The sequence below is a fragment of the Poeciliopsis prolifica genome, unplaced genomic scaffold, assembly GCF_027474105.1.
Source record: "Poeciliopsis prolifica strain line A6 unplaced genomic scaffold, Auburn_PproV2 SCAFFOLD004, whole genome shotgun sequence".
Classification (NCBI taxonomy): Eukaryota; Metazoa; Chordata; class Actinopteri; order Cyprinodontiformes; family Poeciliidae; genus Poeciliopsis; species Poeciliopsis prolifica.
Window position 1 is genome coordinate 8,724,473 of NW_026562379.1, and position 16,358 is coordinate 8,740,830.

General features: G+C 38.8%; 1 pseudogene; it reads left to right on the plus strand.

Annotated features, from left to right (window-relative positions):
- The first annotated feature begins 1,160 nt into the window (after positions 1–1,160).
- Positions 1,161–15,137, plus strand: LOC129359443 (von Willebrand factor A domain-containing protein 5A-like; annotated as a pseudogene).
- Positions 15,138–16,358: the final 1,221 nt, after the last annotated feature.

Genomic DNA, 16,358 nt, shown 5'->3' on the forward strand with positions numbered 1-16,358 from the left:
GAGCAGAACATTTCAGAAATATGGTTGTGCAACAACATATTTGTGCAATGATTCACATTAAAGCTTGACTCAAGCAGTTTCCAGATTACATAGAGCCTGTACAAAAATTTAACTACTTTCCAATAGGAGCTAACCCCTCAGTCTGTTTTTATGAGGCAGGTCTAATAATTACAGAGAAAAAGAAGTAAAAACAACATATTTAAAAGCTGATTACTTAAAAAACATGATGCATCATCCTATAACCAAACAGCAACAAAGAAGTGTGAAAGTGTTTATGCCTCTTACTTTTAGTTTCTGAATCTTTTAGTGATGGTTAAGAAATGGGAAGTTATTCATGTGAACACTGCAGCAGTATTGTTAGAAATTCAGACATTTTCCCAGCAATCGTTAAGTGATTGTGTTGAAGCAGGAAGTGCACTGTTGGGTTGCAGAGTGCAGAGAAACACTGTGGCTCTGAGGTTTTCTTTAGTGGCTTCAAGTTTGTGAGTGTAATTATATATAATATAATTTCTGCAGCTCCCTTAAAAATTGGGAGAAAAGCACATATTTGATATTTGAATGTTTGCCCTGTGAGTCAAGTGAAACACAGACAGGAGGAGTGCAGGCATAGATCTGTCCTCACTGATTATCTTCCTTCACTTCTTTTCTGTGTTTATTTGAGCTGACACACTTTCTAGCACTTAGACCAACACAAACATAAACAACTGTGCTTTGGCCTGAAAGCAAATCCAATTGAGTCACCGCATTTCTAAGAAAGTCTTCCATGTCACCTGGTTTGCATGCAGTCAAGCCCACATTTTTGGTCTAACTTTGTATATTTTCTTAAAGATTTTTAACTGACTATTTTAAAATAAACAATATTTATTTTAGTAGCAATACTTTGATCAATATCTCAAATAAATTAAGAAAAGTCTCATAAAAATGTGTTTTCTCTTAAAATGTGATTCTGTTGTTTAACTTCGCAAAATTAGTCAAGAGTTAATTAATCAAGAGTGCAGGCCTCGATGAAACTGTTTATGAAAAAGGAAACTGATATGAACCCGCTTTGATCATGGGTTCAAAAATAGGTCAAACCTCCAGCTCCACCCACCTACTGTCATTTAATAAAGAAAAAAGAGAGGGTATCCTTTTATTCTGTTTGGTAACTCATGCTTTCTGTTTATGTCTCTTTTTTTTTCTCCTCTTTGACAATTTGGGAATCCGGTTCAGGATGCAACAGTAGTGGTATGTTTGGGTTTCAAAGTGAAAAAAATCATTTTTTGTTTCTCTTAGTGGAAAGCTGTGGTTTCCTCGCCTTCTTGTAAGGCTGTCAGGGTTTATTTCTTTTCTGTTCTCTCGCTGCACTCAAGACTCACAAGTTTATAGCCTCATCAGAACTAAATTGATAAACAAAAGGATTTATATGGTGCCTGTCTAATCATATGCAGTTTTTTTTCCTATTTATTTTTTTGTGTGAGATTTTTTCCTACAGCAAAACATCATCAAGCTTCTTGTGGCACAGGTGTAATGATGAATCGCTGTGGTCTGCTAGGAAAACAGAGAGAACCAAGTAAGAAAACAATTTTGAAATGTAGAGTGTGTGATTTAAGACAAAAAAAAAAAAAAAGATTTAAGCTTGGAGAAAGACAAGCTGGTGCAAATGTGCAGAAGTATTTTTATAAATGTAAAATTTTTATCAAATGCTTTGTCTGATATTAGCATCTAGATCGCATAATTTGGGTCATGGTGTCTTTGGTCGATTCGTCAGCCTGTTCAGAAAACGTAAAGGTCACCAGTCTCGGAGAGCCTCATCAGAGAGCGTCATCAGAGAGCCTCAGAGAGCCTTGGAGGGTAGAAATCATACTTTTGTCAAATTCATATTCAGTAAATAATATAGCACTATAAATTTCTAAAAGTAATTAGGACATTTTTGTATACATTATAATGAAGAACAATGTGTTTGTGGTGTTACTTAACCATTTTAAAATATATGTGACCCCTGAGATACTTTTGTATTTTAGGGTTAGACATTTCACCAACAGGCATTATTCCAAATTTTGTTTTGAACTGCATAGGACTTTTAATTGGTTATTTAACTTAATTAAAATTTGGTTTTGGGTTTTGTTCATTTCTGTATTCTTTAGATCCATTAGATCTTTGTTTATTTCTTGTCTAGTTATTTGTTGTTACTCTGGCTTAATTGGTTATTAATTATTCTTTAGTGTTAAATTAATTTTCTAGTGCCCTGTGATATTTCTCTCGGCCCTTTACCACTCCTGCATGCTCTCTTTCCTCAGCCTGCCACTGCTCTCTCCCTTCGTCTTTTGTTCAAATACAATCTCGCTGTACTGAAGCACCACTGAAATAAAAAATTGTTGGGGGTTAAAGTATGTAAAATTCAACAAAGAAGCCTTCATGGGTTTCAGCTCTGTTTCTCTCTGACAGTTCCTCTGAAGAGCATTGATGCTCAACTGGAGGTGAAGGACCATGTAGCTACTCTGGTCTCCACTCTGAACTATGAGAACAAGGAGGACAAACCTCTAGAGGCTGTGTTTGTCTTCCCTCTGCCTGGAGATGCTGCCGTGTGTCATTTCAGTGCTCAGATTGGAAAAACACACATTGTAGCTGAGGTGAAGGAGAAACAGCAGGTGAGCTGGAACAAAGATGTCTTCTTTATGAAGAAGCTGAAACACAATAAAGTGAACATTGCTGACATGTTTCATGTGGACTGCAGGCTCAGGAGGAGTATGATGATGCCCTGAGCTCCGGTCAGCAGGCCTTCCTGTTGGAGGAGAGTGACGAGAGTCCAGATATCTTCTCCATGAAAGTGGGCAGTCTGCCTCCAGGAGAGAGCGCCTCCATCAGGCTGGAGTACGTCACTGAGCTGGCTGTGCAGGCTGATGATGGGTTGAGGTTCTGTCTGCCTGCTGTGCTCAACCCTCGATACCAACCTCAGGGTAGGAAAACCAGCTGATAGATGGATGCACAAATATACATTTTAATTACAAACTAAGTGACTCCCAGTTTTCTCTCATGTTGTTTCCAGGTAGTGAAGGTTCCAGTGTCCAAGTGACCTCAGTTCCAGCCTCTCTGGTGCCCTACAGTCTGTCCTTTTCTGCCCGAGTGTCCTCTTCTCGTCCAATCTCTAAAATAGAGTCCAGTTGTTCTCTGGAGCCTCTTCAGTACCTCAACGCTGATCAAACTCAGGCGATGGTGGGTAAAGAGTTGATGTTACTGCTGGAGGTAGTTATTACAAACAAGATAATTCACTTTCGTTTTTTTTTATTTCTGTTTTTGAATTATAGATTAAATTGGGTGGAGGACACAAGTTTGACAGAGACATTGAGCTACTGATTTATTACAAAGACGCCCACCAGCCCTCTGCTATAGTGGAGGCAGGACAGGCCTCTGCCAAACCTGGTGAGAACCAATTACTTGAGGTGTTACTGATTATTAATTGTTGGAATATGAGAAGGTTTATGTATTTTTTAATTTTTTCCTTCTCCAACATGCAGGCTCTCTGATGGGTGATCCAGTGGTGATGGTTAGCCTTTACCCTGAGTTCCCCCAGTCAGTGATGTCGTCACTCGCCACCTGTGGAGAGTTTGTGTTCTTGGTGGATCGATCAGGAAGTATGGGCTGCGCCATGAACCACAACACACCGCAAGAAACTCGCATTAGCAGTGCACGGGTATTTATTTGTGTTTTAAAGGAATGTTTGAGGGTTTTTTCTTACCCCTTAATTGTCACCCCAAAAGCTATTAAATGCAATTCAACTGGTTCATCAGGGTACTGGTTTCCTCATGCAGCTACATTTCTGTGTGGAGTTGATGACTCTTCATTTTATTTAATACAGAAAATGTCTTAAGTTTGATTAATTAGAGTAAGATATCCATTTAAAAGGAAAACTTTCCTTATCTGAGAAGGATTAAAACAAAAATCAGGTTTTTGCGATACTGAAACAATTGTCTTAAAAATGCTTTCTTTGCGAGTACCATTGTCAGAACCAGAAATCTAGCAATTTTGTCACTTGGTATTCTATAGACTTTTAACCAAGCAGTTATTTTCTCTGTTCAGACTTTCTTTATAAAGGTTCATTTTCAGAGACTTCCCACCATTATCTTTGTCATAAAGTAATTGGCACTCCTGATGTAAAAAAAACCTAAACAAACCCTTACAGCTCCTGACATCTTGTCTTTATTTAGGACACTTTGCTGCTGCTGTTGAAGAGTTTACCAATGGGCTGCTACTTCAACATTTACAGTTTTGGTTCTTCCTTTGAGCACATTTTCCCGTAAGTGTCATCTAAGCCTTTCCTTCACCGACAACCACTCAATAAAGAAAATATTTACTAGTCCCTAACTTTCCTTAATTTCTACTCAGGAGCTCATTTAAAAGTGTTTCTTTTCATTTTGTTCAGTATATATATATATATATATATATATATATATATATATATATATATATATATATATATATATATATATATATATATATATATATATATATATATATATATATATATATATATATAATATATACTGAACAAAATGAAAAGAAACACTATATATATATATATATATATATATATATATATATATATATATATATATATATATATATATATATATATAGCTGGATAGCTCAATACATAAGGCATCAGTATATCACCCGAGAGGGCAGGGTTCGAATCCAGTCTGGGTCCTTAGGCAAGACCCTTCAAGCTACTGCCTACCTCATACCATGAGAGATACTAAGTTGCATAACATGCCGGCTCAGACGTCGCCCGGCCAAACAAGGTCTGCGTCAGGTGTTGGGGAACCAGAGCACCTTGATGACAAATGGGCTACTGGAACAAGACGGAAATGGGCGAGAGATGAAAATGTGGATCTGTTGGAATGCTACTACTCAAGTAACCCTAGTGAGAGAGGTTACATGCAAAGACTGGGGAAGGAATGGTTACTTCGACATCCCCAGTCAACACTAAGCGCTAAACAACTAGTAGCTCAGTGTTCCAACATCTGCAAACGGCAACTGCTATCACAACTTGAGATTGACGAGATACAACACAAATGCTACGGCAAAAGGGAGGAACCCGGATGTCAGGACTGTGGGGACTTAACTACAAGTCCCCACCCAGTGAGGGGATACATGAGCGAAACAGAGCTGAACGAGACAGCTGCTGACCTGAGAGAGAGAATCATGACCCGAATGACAACCAGGCCTCCCCGGCGCCAATTACAACGGCTGAGTGAAGTACCATCTGAAAGTCTCATTGAGAATGTGAATGCAGCATTGAGAACGATCCCTACCAACACCATAACAGAAACCAATGAGCTGATCTACAACTCAGCATCAGTGATCCTTGAGATACTTGGCTATAAGAGCAACCATGAGATCCAATACCCACCATGGAAAAGACGGTTAGAGGCTAAAATCAAGGTAACAAGGAGGGAAGTGAGCCAACTGTCAGAGCTCCACAAGGGTGCAATGAAAAGACCAGTACCCAGAAAGTACAGGCAGATGCCCATACCTGAAGCACTCGAGACTGCCAAACAGAGGCTCCAAGCCTTGTCCAGCCGCCTAAAGAGATACACAAGGGAGAATGAATCCAGAAGGATTAACCGGCTCTTCTCCACTCAACCAGCTAAGGTGTACTCTCAATGGCAGGGTAACAATAACAACAGAGCAGACCCACCAAGGCTGGAGACGGAACAATACTGGAAAGGCATATGGGAAAGGGAGGCGTCCCACAACAGCAATGCACAGTGGCTGATCTCTCTACGAGAGGACCACAGCAACCTCCCTGAGCAAGCCCCGGTAACCATCACTGTGACAGATGTCCAAGAAAGAGTCTCAGGTATGAAAAACTGGACAGCACCAGGGCCTGACATGATCCATGCCTACTGGCTAAAGAAACTCACTGCTCTCCATGAGCGAATGGCAGCCCAAATGAACCAGCTGCTACAAAGTGGGACTCACCCTGAATGGTTAACTGAAGGGCGGACAATCCTAATCCAGAAGGATCCATCAAAGGGTCCAGTCCCACCCAACTACCGACCAATAACCTGCCTCTCCACAACCTGGAAGCTCATGTCAGGCATCATAGCGGCCAAGATAAGCAAACACATGGATAAACACATGAGCACGGCACAGAAGGCACAGAAGGGTATCGGTGTAAATAGCAGAGGAGCCAAACACCAACTCCTCGTAGACCGCACAGTTGCCCGAGACTGCAAAACCCGACACACCAACCTGTGCATGGCTTGGATTGATTACAAGAAAGCCTATGACTCAATGCCGCATACTTGGATCATTGAATGCTTAGAGATGTATAACATCAACAGGACTCTGAGAGCCTTCATTGCAAACTCGATGAAGCTGTGGAAAACCACCCTTGAAGCCAACTGCAAACCACTTGCACAAGTGTCCATCAAATGTGGCATATACCAAGGAGATGCTCTGTCCCCGCTACTGTTCTGCATAGGCCTGAACCCCCTCAGCCAAATTATCAACAAGACTGGCTACGGATACCGACTCAAAAATGGGGCCAATATCAGTCACCTACTCTACATGGATGACATCAAGCTGTACGCCAAGAGTGAGCGAGACATCGACTCACTGATCCACACCACCAGGATCTACAGCACTGACATTGGGATGTCATTCGGACTAGAGAAGTGTGGTCGGCTGATCACAAAGAGGGGGAAGGTCATCCACACAGAAGGAGTCTCACTCCCACAAGGAACAATAGCAGACATAGAGGACAGTTACAAGTACCTAGGTATACCACAAGCAAATGGCAACCTCGATGAGGTCACAAGGAAAGGAGCCACAGCTAAATACCTCCAACGAATAAGGCAAGTCCTGAGAAGCCAGCTCAATGGCAAGAACAAAATCCGTGCGATAAACAGCTATGCCTTGCCAGTAATCAGATACCCTGCTGGAATAATTAGCTGGCCAAAGGAGGAGATAAAAGCCACAGATATTAAGACCAGAAAGCTACTAACCATGCATGGAGGGTTCCATCCCAAATCCAGCACCCTGAGACTGTACACGAGCCGCAAGGAAGGAGCAGAGGACTAGTGAGTGTGAGAACCACTGTCCAGGACGAAACAACTAAGATCCATAAATACATCAGGGACAAAGCCTCAACAGACAATGTGATCAGTGAATGTCTCAGACAACAGGGAACGGAGGTTGAGGTGCCAGAGATACCATCATGGGAGGACAAACCCCTACATGGGATGTACCACCAGCAAATAACCCAAGTGGCTGATATCAGCAAATCCTACCAATGGCTGGAAAAAGCTGGACTCAAGGACAGCACAGAGGCCCTCATCCTGGCAGCCCAGGAACAGGCCCTAAACACCAGAGCAATAGAGGCCCAGATCTACCACACCAGACAAGACCCAAGGTGTAGGTTGTGCAAGGAGGCCCCTGAGACAGTCCAGCACATCACAGCAGGGTGCAAGATACTGGCAGGGAAAGCGTACATGGAGCGACATAACCAAGTGGCAGGCATAGTGTACAGAAACATCTGTGCAGAATATGGACTGGAAACCCCAAGATCAAAGTGGGAAACACCCCCAAAGGTGGTGGAGAACGCCAGAGCTAAGATCCTGTGGGACTTCCAGATCCAGACAGACAAAATGGTAATGGCGAACCAACCATTTGTCGTAGTGGATAAACATCAGAGGAAAGCCGTTGTGGTAGATGTAGCAATACCAAGTGATTGCAACATCAGGAAAAAGGAGCACGAGAAACTAGAGAAATACCAGGGCCTCAGGGAGGAACTGGAGAGGGCCTGGAAGGTGAAGACCACAGTGGTGCCTGTGGTCATCGGGGCCCTCGGGGCAGTAACCCCCAAACTGGAGCAGTGGCTACAACAGATCCCAGGAACAACATCAGACATCTCAGTCCAGAAATGTGCAGTCCTTGGCACAGCCAAGATACTGCGCAGAACCCTCAAGCTCCCAGGTCTCTGGTAGAGGACCCGAGCTCAGAGGATAAGAACCACCCGCGGTGGGTGAGAAGGGAATTATATATATATATATATATATATATATATATATATATATATAATATATATATATATATATATATATATATATATATATTTTATTTGTTGTATTGTTCTTAATGGCAGTAAGAGTGTGGAGTACAGTGAGAAGACCATGGAGGAGGCTCTGAATAAGGTTGAAAAGATGGAGTCTGATCTTGGAGGAACGGCGATTCTTCAACCTCTCCAGCACATTTACAGCCAAGCCTGCATTCCCAAACATCCTCGACAGGTCAGCTATACACACTGATATTGCAACAGCTCTAGAAGTTGCACCAGCAAATAATCAGCTTTATCACATCTATGTGAAATGAACAATGTGATTGTTCACCACAATAACTCCTACTGCTGCACCCATTTCTGGAATGTTAGACAAACTTGTTTTCTCCGAAGCTCACTTACGTCTCCTCCCTCAGTTGTTTGTCTTCACTGATGGAGAGGTGGGAAACACCAAAGAAGTTACTGATCTTGTTAAGAAGAATGCAGGCTCCCATAGGTGAAACCATAAACCTACAGATTCCCAGTCTGCTTCATGTTCTGATGTTATTGTGAGTTTGAAATCAAACTTTTGTATCTTAGGTGTTTCTCTTTTGGGATTGGAGAAGGAGCCAGCTCTGCTCTCATCAACGAGATGGCCAAAGAGGGAAGAGGTCACGCTCAGTTCATCACTGGGGCTGATAGGATGCAACCAAAGGTAAAAACAAACAAAAAAAAAACTGTAAAAAATTAAAATGTGATTATAGTAAAAGTAAATAATTTCACAACTATTGTTTGAACCACAGGTGATGCAGTCACTCAGGTTTGCACTGCAGCAGTTGTGGAGGACATTTCTGTCTCTTGGGATTTACCAAAGGGAGTGTCCGCCACTGTTCTCTCTCCACCCATTACAGCTATTTTTCAGGGTGAGAGGTCACTGATTTATGCTCAACTCACTGGACAGGTAGGGTCACAACTGTTTCTTTCCTGCTTAAGCATCAGCATGTCTGAATTGGTGATATTTAAAACATTTCAAAGGCATTTTTCCCTATAAATACAATAATTTCTCAGAGTTCAGAGGAAACAGATGGCAATGTGACAGTGAAGTACAGCCTGGCAGGTCATCCATCTCAGAGCCAGCTGCACTTCAATCTCAAACCTGCAGAGGATTCTGGGTAAGACTGCTTAGATCATTGTTTTAAGGCAATAACTATTGCAATTGTCACAGAATTTTCACAGAAACCAGGTAGTGTTTTAATGTTTCCATCTTGCTCACAAACATTGTCATTTAAAGTCTTTTGTCCTTTGTAACAGGAAATGAAAATCTTATTTATAAAAACTAGTATCTCTTTATAATTACTCTATGTAATTTTGTAGGGGGAATGGATGTCCTGATTCCCCATGTAATCATCTAGCATTTGGGACATTTGAAGTTCCTTCAATGAAAGAAAATTAGCAAAAGTGGTGTGTGGAGCCTAGAATGACCAACAAATATTATGTTCAAAAAACTCAACTTCTTGTTGATCAATCAGACTATTTATTACTCTGGAGTTCCCCAAGCAGTGCATAGAGGGCAAGTTTCTGGCTTAGCACTGTGGTGTTTTTGTGAATGAAAAAGCAAACTTGAGACAAATTCAACAACACTCGGAAAAAATAGGGAAAGGTGACTGAGAGTGAACTTGATGCTTATGTTGAAAGAAATTCAACTCCATATTTAGGTATTTCTCCATCCTGTCTCCAGATTAACAGTCCACAAGTTGGCTGCTCGTACAGTGATTTGTACTCTGGAGTCTGAAAAAAGGATACAAGGAAGACAGCAAGATGATGAAATGAAGAAGAAGTTGGTGGAGTTCAGTGTCCAATCAGGAGTGTGCAGTTCCTTCACTGCCTTCATAGCTGTTAAGGACAACGGCGAGTCGGTTCAAGGACCTCTGGTGCGCAGAAATATCCCAACACCTTTCTGTGGAAGTGAGTCACTTATTTTTTCCCCTTTTTCATTTTAACCATTTAGCAAATTAAGACTCATAAAATCTAGTATTATGATATCCACATCTAATTAGTGGATAGGAAATAGGAAAATATTTGGCCTTAGAGATTAGACCGTATTCTGACACAATCTGAATCAATCCAAATACATCACCGATGTATTCACCAAATTCTTTTAATGACTATTGTCATAGGATTGTGTTGGTGGTTTAAAAAAATAAATAAAAAAATGAACAGGAGAAAAAAAACCCAAAAGAAACAATGTATTTAATATACAGATAAAGCCAATAAAACAGCAAAGTGAATCGAACGCATGAGTCTGTAAAGCACACACATCACCGATGTATTCACCAAAATAATATAGAACTGTCTGAAAACAATTATTTGGATGATATAACATAATAATACTACTTTCTTTCTTTTTTATATAGGTTCAGGTTTATATTTGGGGAGTGTGTATAATTTCTCAGCGTTCAGAGGAAGCCTCTGTCATTCAGATCTTGGTGGTAAGTAAAACTAATGAGAAACAGCTCCATCAACAAGTAATCACTGCAATTGAAAAATACCATCACAATATAGTTGGATATGTTTTCCATCAATAATAGTGTCCCACTTATCTTGTTTGTAAGTTAGCACAAATATACAGTATGTCCAGATTTCCTGCACAGGCACATTATTCACAGTGTACTTTAATCATATCCTTCAAATCAGTAGCATGTATTGCACTTTCTACTGAAAAAGCTTTACCGAGTTATGTTTGTGCATATTAATAGTGAAATATCTTAACATTTTTTGGCAAGGGTAAAATCAAAGTTCAGGAAGATTTTCAAGAAATTTAATTTCAGATTTTTTCATGGCAAAAAAAATAGTTTCTTTTGTATCTTGTGTCCTCATAAATTGCTGCATACCATGAGATTTACTTGTACACTGATTTTTTTTTTTTTTTCTTGGATGTCGACCACTAATGCTTGTTTGACATTTTTCTTCAGCAAGCATACATTCTCTTGACGACGATTGTCATTATGAAGGAATGCTGCCAGGTAAATGTACTTTTATAGCCACATTTATTCACCCATTGTTTACACTAGATTTTCCATGCATGAGAGAGGGATCACCAGTGAATCACAGAACACCACAGAGACACGATGGACAGTTAACCATGCAAGCATATATGCTTATAACTGGGGGGCAATTTAGAGAAAGTATTTACCCTGTCATTTTTGTGACAGGCTGTGAAAGTGGGCTTCACAGCCCAAAAGTGGATTTCTCAATACCTCTGAGAAACGCACATTAGCTGCAGTAAAGAGTAATGATTTTGGTAATGGTTTGGAAGCCAACTTTCTGAGACTCTGCTTTCTGGTGTATAACTTAATGAAATGATGCATTTTTTTTGATTGTCTGATTATCTCTAATGATCCATTAATTTTTTTTTTCTTCAAACATTGCAGAATATTCTTTCAGTGATTCTTCTGGATCAGATCTGGATTGTTTAAACATGCCAGATTCAGGTAAGTGCATTATTCATCCATTGATTGTCATTAGATCTAATCAGATCTAATGATCCATTAATTTTTTTCTTCAGACATTGCATGCTGTCCTTCCCATGATTCTTCTGAAGAAGAGCAGGATTATTTAAACATATTGCCAGATTCATGTAAGTGCATTATTCATTCATTGTCTATACCAGCTTTGTTAAGTTTGCTCACATGACTGTCCGAAAGGGCTTTGGCGCCACGTCTTTATTGATAAATGTAATTTTTCTCTTTGCTCTGCACAGAATATAAAAGCAATATAAATTCAGATTACCGGATTGCATGACAGGTCTTAATAGAGCAACTGTAACAAACCAGTTGCAATATAACTTTTCCCCTTTTCCTTTGTTGTTATGAGGTAGAATACAAAAGCATGAATGATCATGAGCAGAAAAGGGGATTTAGGATCAAATGTTAAAATAAATTCTTAATAAGCTAAATTCACAGTATATCATTCTAGTGATGTTATTACAGAATTTTGTGTCAGAAATATGACATTTCATTTTGTGGTAGTAACATCTATACAGTGTGTAATGAAAAACCTCCTTTTCATTACATTCTAATATATTCTTCACCTCCACTTTTTTAGGAACCTTCAAGAGAGTTCTTTCTGAAAATAAGTCTTTATATGCTGTCAGACTGAACTTTGAATTGCTGAATGTTAAACTTAGAGTCCTCAGTGAAATGAGCAGCTGTTTAGTTGGTTGTCATTTTCATTTTTAGTTTAGTGTCAGAATTTTTTTTCATAGTAACAAACAACCTATTTTCTGGAACATGGCTATATGAACAGATGCATCCAGGGATATTTATCTATATGCTGTTTTTTATTGCTATTGTATTTGTTGTTTTTTTAAGAGGTCTACCTCTGGTGCTCAATTTAAAATTGTCTTCAGCAAACATGGATTCTGTCTGTGATGATTTTTCAGATGATGACAATATGTATATCAACGACCTTCCAGATTCATGTGAGTATACTTGGATAACCCCATTTATTCATCCACTTTCCATACCAGCTATGCTAACCATTGTTGTAGGGAGACACAGGGAGGTGCAGGAGAGTGACAGCTGACCAGAAACTCTACCGTATTTAGGATGTCAACCAATAAAATTTTAAATCCTTTTCTTTAACAAAACAGGAAGCCCATGCAGGGATTTAAGAGATGATGTAATATGATTAATTTTCCATGTGTAAGTCAGAAAAAATGATGAGAGCAGCATTTCAGAGTGGATTCAGCACATCCTGTACCCCGACTTGGTGGATAAGAGTATTGGAGAGACAAATCATGTGGAATAACTTTGACTGTAAACAAGAACAATTTGACAGAATATATATATTTTTTAAGTGCCATTTAAGCAGGTTCTACACGCCCGTAATATACACATTTGGCATGTTGGGTAGATTTTCATCATCCTCATTTCTACTTTTTGATGTACAATGTGTTTTTAGTTACTGAACTAACAGCTTGTATTAGTACAATATTCGGCAACAGTATTAAAATGATTTGTTTTGATAATTACCTGTGAGTGGAATTTACTATAATAATAATAGCTTGGGTTTCATTGACCGACACCAGTCAAGTGTACTCTTTCGTTTTGCCACAGCTGGTTTGCCTCCACATGGGCTACAAGAAAGCTCTGATGAAGAATCTAGTGAGCCAGAAGCTGTGGTACCCAGTAAAGATGCTCTGCTGCAGCTGGTGTCCCTGCAGAAGGCATCTGGCTGCTGGATGCTTGATGCAAATCTGGCTGCTGTGCTGGGAAAGACCAGCGAGCAAGTGGAAAAGGCAAAGCCACAGTCGGTGGGTTCTAAGCTAATATTTAATATAAGACACATTTTATTTTAAGAATTCCTAAATAAAGAAAATTTTAAGTAAAATTAAAGGTAGTACAAATAATCTTCAGTCTGCTCATCAATTTTTAAAACTTACTTAATGTTTATGGTTGCAAGTACAGACATTTATGTTAATTTGAAGAGGTAATGAATAAAATGCAGGAAAAACAAACATTCACTCAGACCTGAGAACAACTTGAAGGCCATTTGTCTTACCATCCATGTATTTGCATTGTGGGAGATGTTGGAGTATCAAGAGAGACAAAGAAAACTGATGGAGAACATAGAAACTCAACACAGAAAGTCTCCAGGGATTTGAACCGAGAACCCTGTGAGACAACTGAGTCAACCACCATGTTTTAGTGTTGAGCTGTAAACAAAGAGTTAATATGGAGTTAATCAACTGAGCACACATAAAAAAAAAAAATTCTTTCATAGACATCATGACGTGAGACTTAAAAAATAACCACCAAACTGAAAATAGCCAGCAAACTACAGAGTAACATAAGTATTTTTTTTCTTTTTATTTGTCCACAGTAATAAATAGTAATAAAATTAAGTGACAGTAATGGGATCTAATGAAAATACCTGCAATCCATCAAGCAACCTTTGGCATGATATGGTTTTGTGTGTCTCATTTCTGTTAATTAGGTCAACAATGAAGTGTGGGCCTCCATTCTGGCTCTGATTTGGCTTCATGGTTTTAAGATGGATGCAAAGGAGGAATGGGAGCTTCTGGCTATGAAGGCTGCATCATGGATTAAAGCTCAGACAGGTGATGCACATTACAACAGTGTTGTGTGTTAAAAATAGAAGGCTATTCAGGTGCAAAAAGAATTTGTGAATGCTTTCATCCCTTTTTTGCCCTTTCAGCTCCATCTGTGTCAGAGTGTGTTGAAGCTGGAAATACACTGTTGGGTTGCAGCATGAGAGAGAAGCTCTGGGGCTCTGAGGTTTTCCGTATGAAAGTTGATGATCAAAAAGCAGATTTAATCTGTTTCTACAAGCTTATGACTTCACTCTGTTTTTGGAACAACATTGTTTGTGTGAAAAGGAAAGCAGGAGTAACACATAAATACATTTTATTTACAACTTTTCGTACATGTGTTTTTAACAGTTTTAATTAAACAATGTTCATGTAATAAATAAGAAAAATGCTTTAAAAAAAAAGACAAAATGTTCCCACTATTCTTAGGTGATTTCCAAAATCACTTAAGAATTAATTTCCATACTATTTTTCAGGTTAGTTTTGCTTTGGCTTCTGTTCAGTTTGAAAGAACGCAATTTGATTTATGTAATTTATAGTTGATTCAAGTTGTGGAATAATCACTGGTGACCCTGGTTTATGAAGATAACTTGCTTATCTTCATAAACTGTTGTTAACTGTTGTTAGTTTATAAATCACTGAACGGTTTAGCACCACAATACATCAAAGATCTGAAAGCTGCTTCTCCTCTCTTGGTTCTGGTTCTGGTCTGCTCTGCATCCCCAGAACCAGAACCAAGAGAGGAGAAGCAGCTTTCAGCATCTATGCACCAAAACTTTGGAACAAACTTCCAGACAACTGTAAAACAGCGGAAACCCTGACTTCTTTTAAATCGCAACTAAAAACACACCTGTTTAGAATTGTATTTGAAATGTAATATGTAACAATGTATTGTCTATTATATGTTGCATGACTTTGTGTTCTTGTGTTTATGATGTAAAGCACTTTGAAATGCCTTGCTGAAATGTGCTATACAAATAAAATTTGATTGATTGATTAATGTGACCTACCTGCTAAGTTTTGTCATACTAACCTGCCTTGTCACAGCATAAGATTATACAGAAGAGAGAACTTTTTTTAATATATATAAAAGCATTGAATTATGTAGTCAAGACAAGCTCCATCTTTGTCAGTGTGCTGATCTGGAAATACATTGTTGGTGTATTTCCAACAATGTATTGTTGGAAATGCATTGCATTACCTTCAACTTGTAAAAGTTTCCTTTAATTTTACAAGTTAAAGGTAAATGCATTACCTTTAACTTGCACTACAGGTAATGCAAGTTTCAAATTCAACTTAGAAAGTCACATGGTTGCTGTTGTGAATTAGACTCCATTAGTAAGAAGCCTATCCCCAAAGTTTCATTGTTGGGAAAAAGAAACAAGTTACAAATGGCCAAAGAACTGATTGGCTGATTTACAGAAGAAATGGTGCAATGCTTTACAGGCTGATGACAGCAAAATTCTTTATTTTGAATATTTTTCTTATGACTCATAAACACTGAATACAAGTCACAGCAAACTCTGAGGACACTAAAGCACTGAGGTGTCTTTTATACTATGGCGTAAGATGTATTGATTGCTCCCCAGCCATCATGTATTGGTTTGAGTACATCCAAATATTTTCTACCATGTTGTAATGCTACTTTATGATGCAATTATGTTGAAATTAGTGTTTCAACAAAACAACACCCCCCCAAACACAATAATAAGTAAGCCTCATTAGAAAATTAAGATTGTGGAGTGGTCATCCATATCCCTGGACTTTAATCTAATAAAAACCTAATTTAAATAAAACAAACACCTGCAAACAAATGTAGAGGAACTATGGAATATATTCCAATCACCCTGGCCTGGTATTTGGTTGTGACACATATAAGAATGTCTCTGAAACAGTACCGTACTTTCCAGACTATAAGTCGCTCCGGAGTATAAGTCGCACCCCCTACCAAACTAAGAAAAAAACTTTGACTTATAGTCTGGAAAGTATGGTAGTTATGCAATAAAATTTTGTGTAGTGATTCACATAAAACCATCAGTAATTTACACTTTTCTCATGCAGAGGAAAATAAATGATCTCTTTTCACATGAACATGCCACTTTGAAATGCAACTTTGTACTTAGAAAATATGTAAATAACTACATTAATTACAAAAAATACCATCGGCATTTTTAAGTCAGCCATATATGTCACAATATTTCTGCCTCTTGACAAAGTGAATGAAGA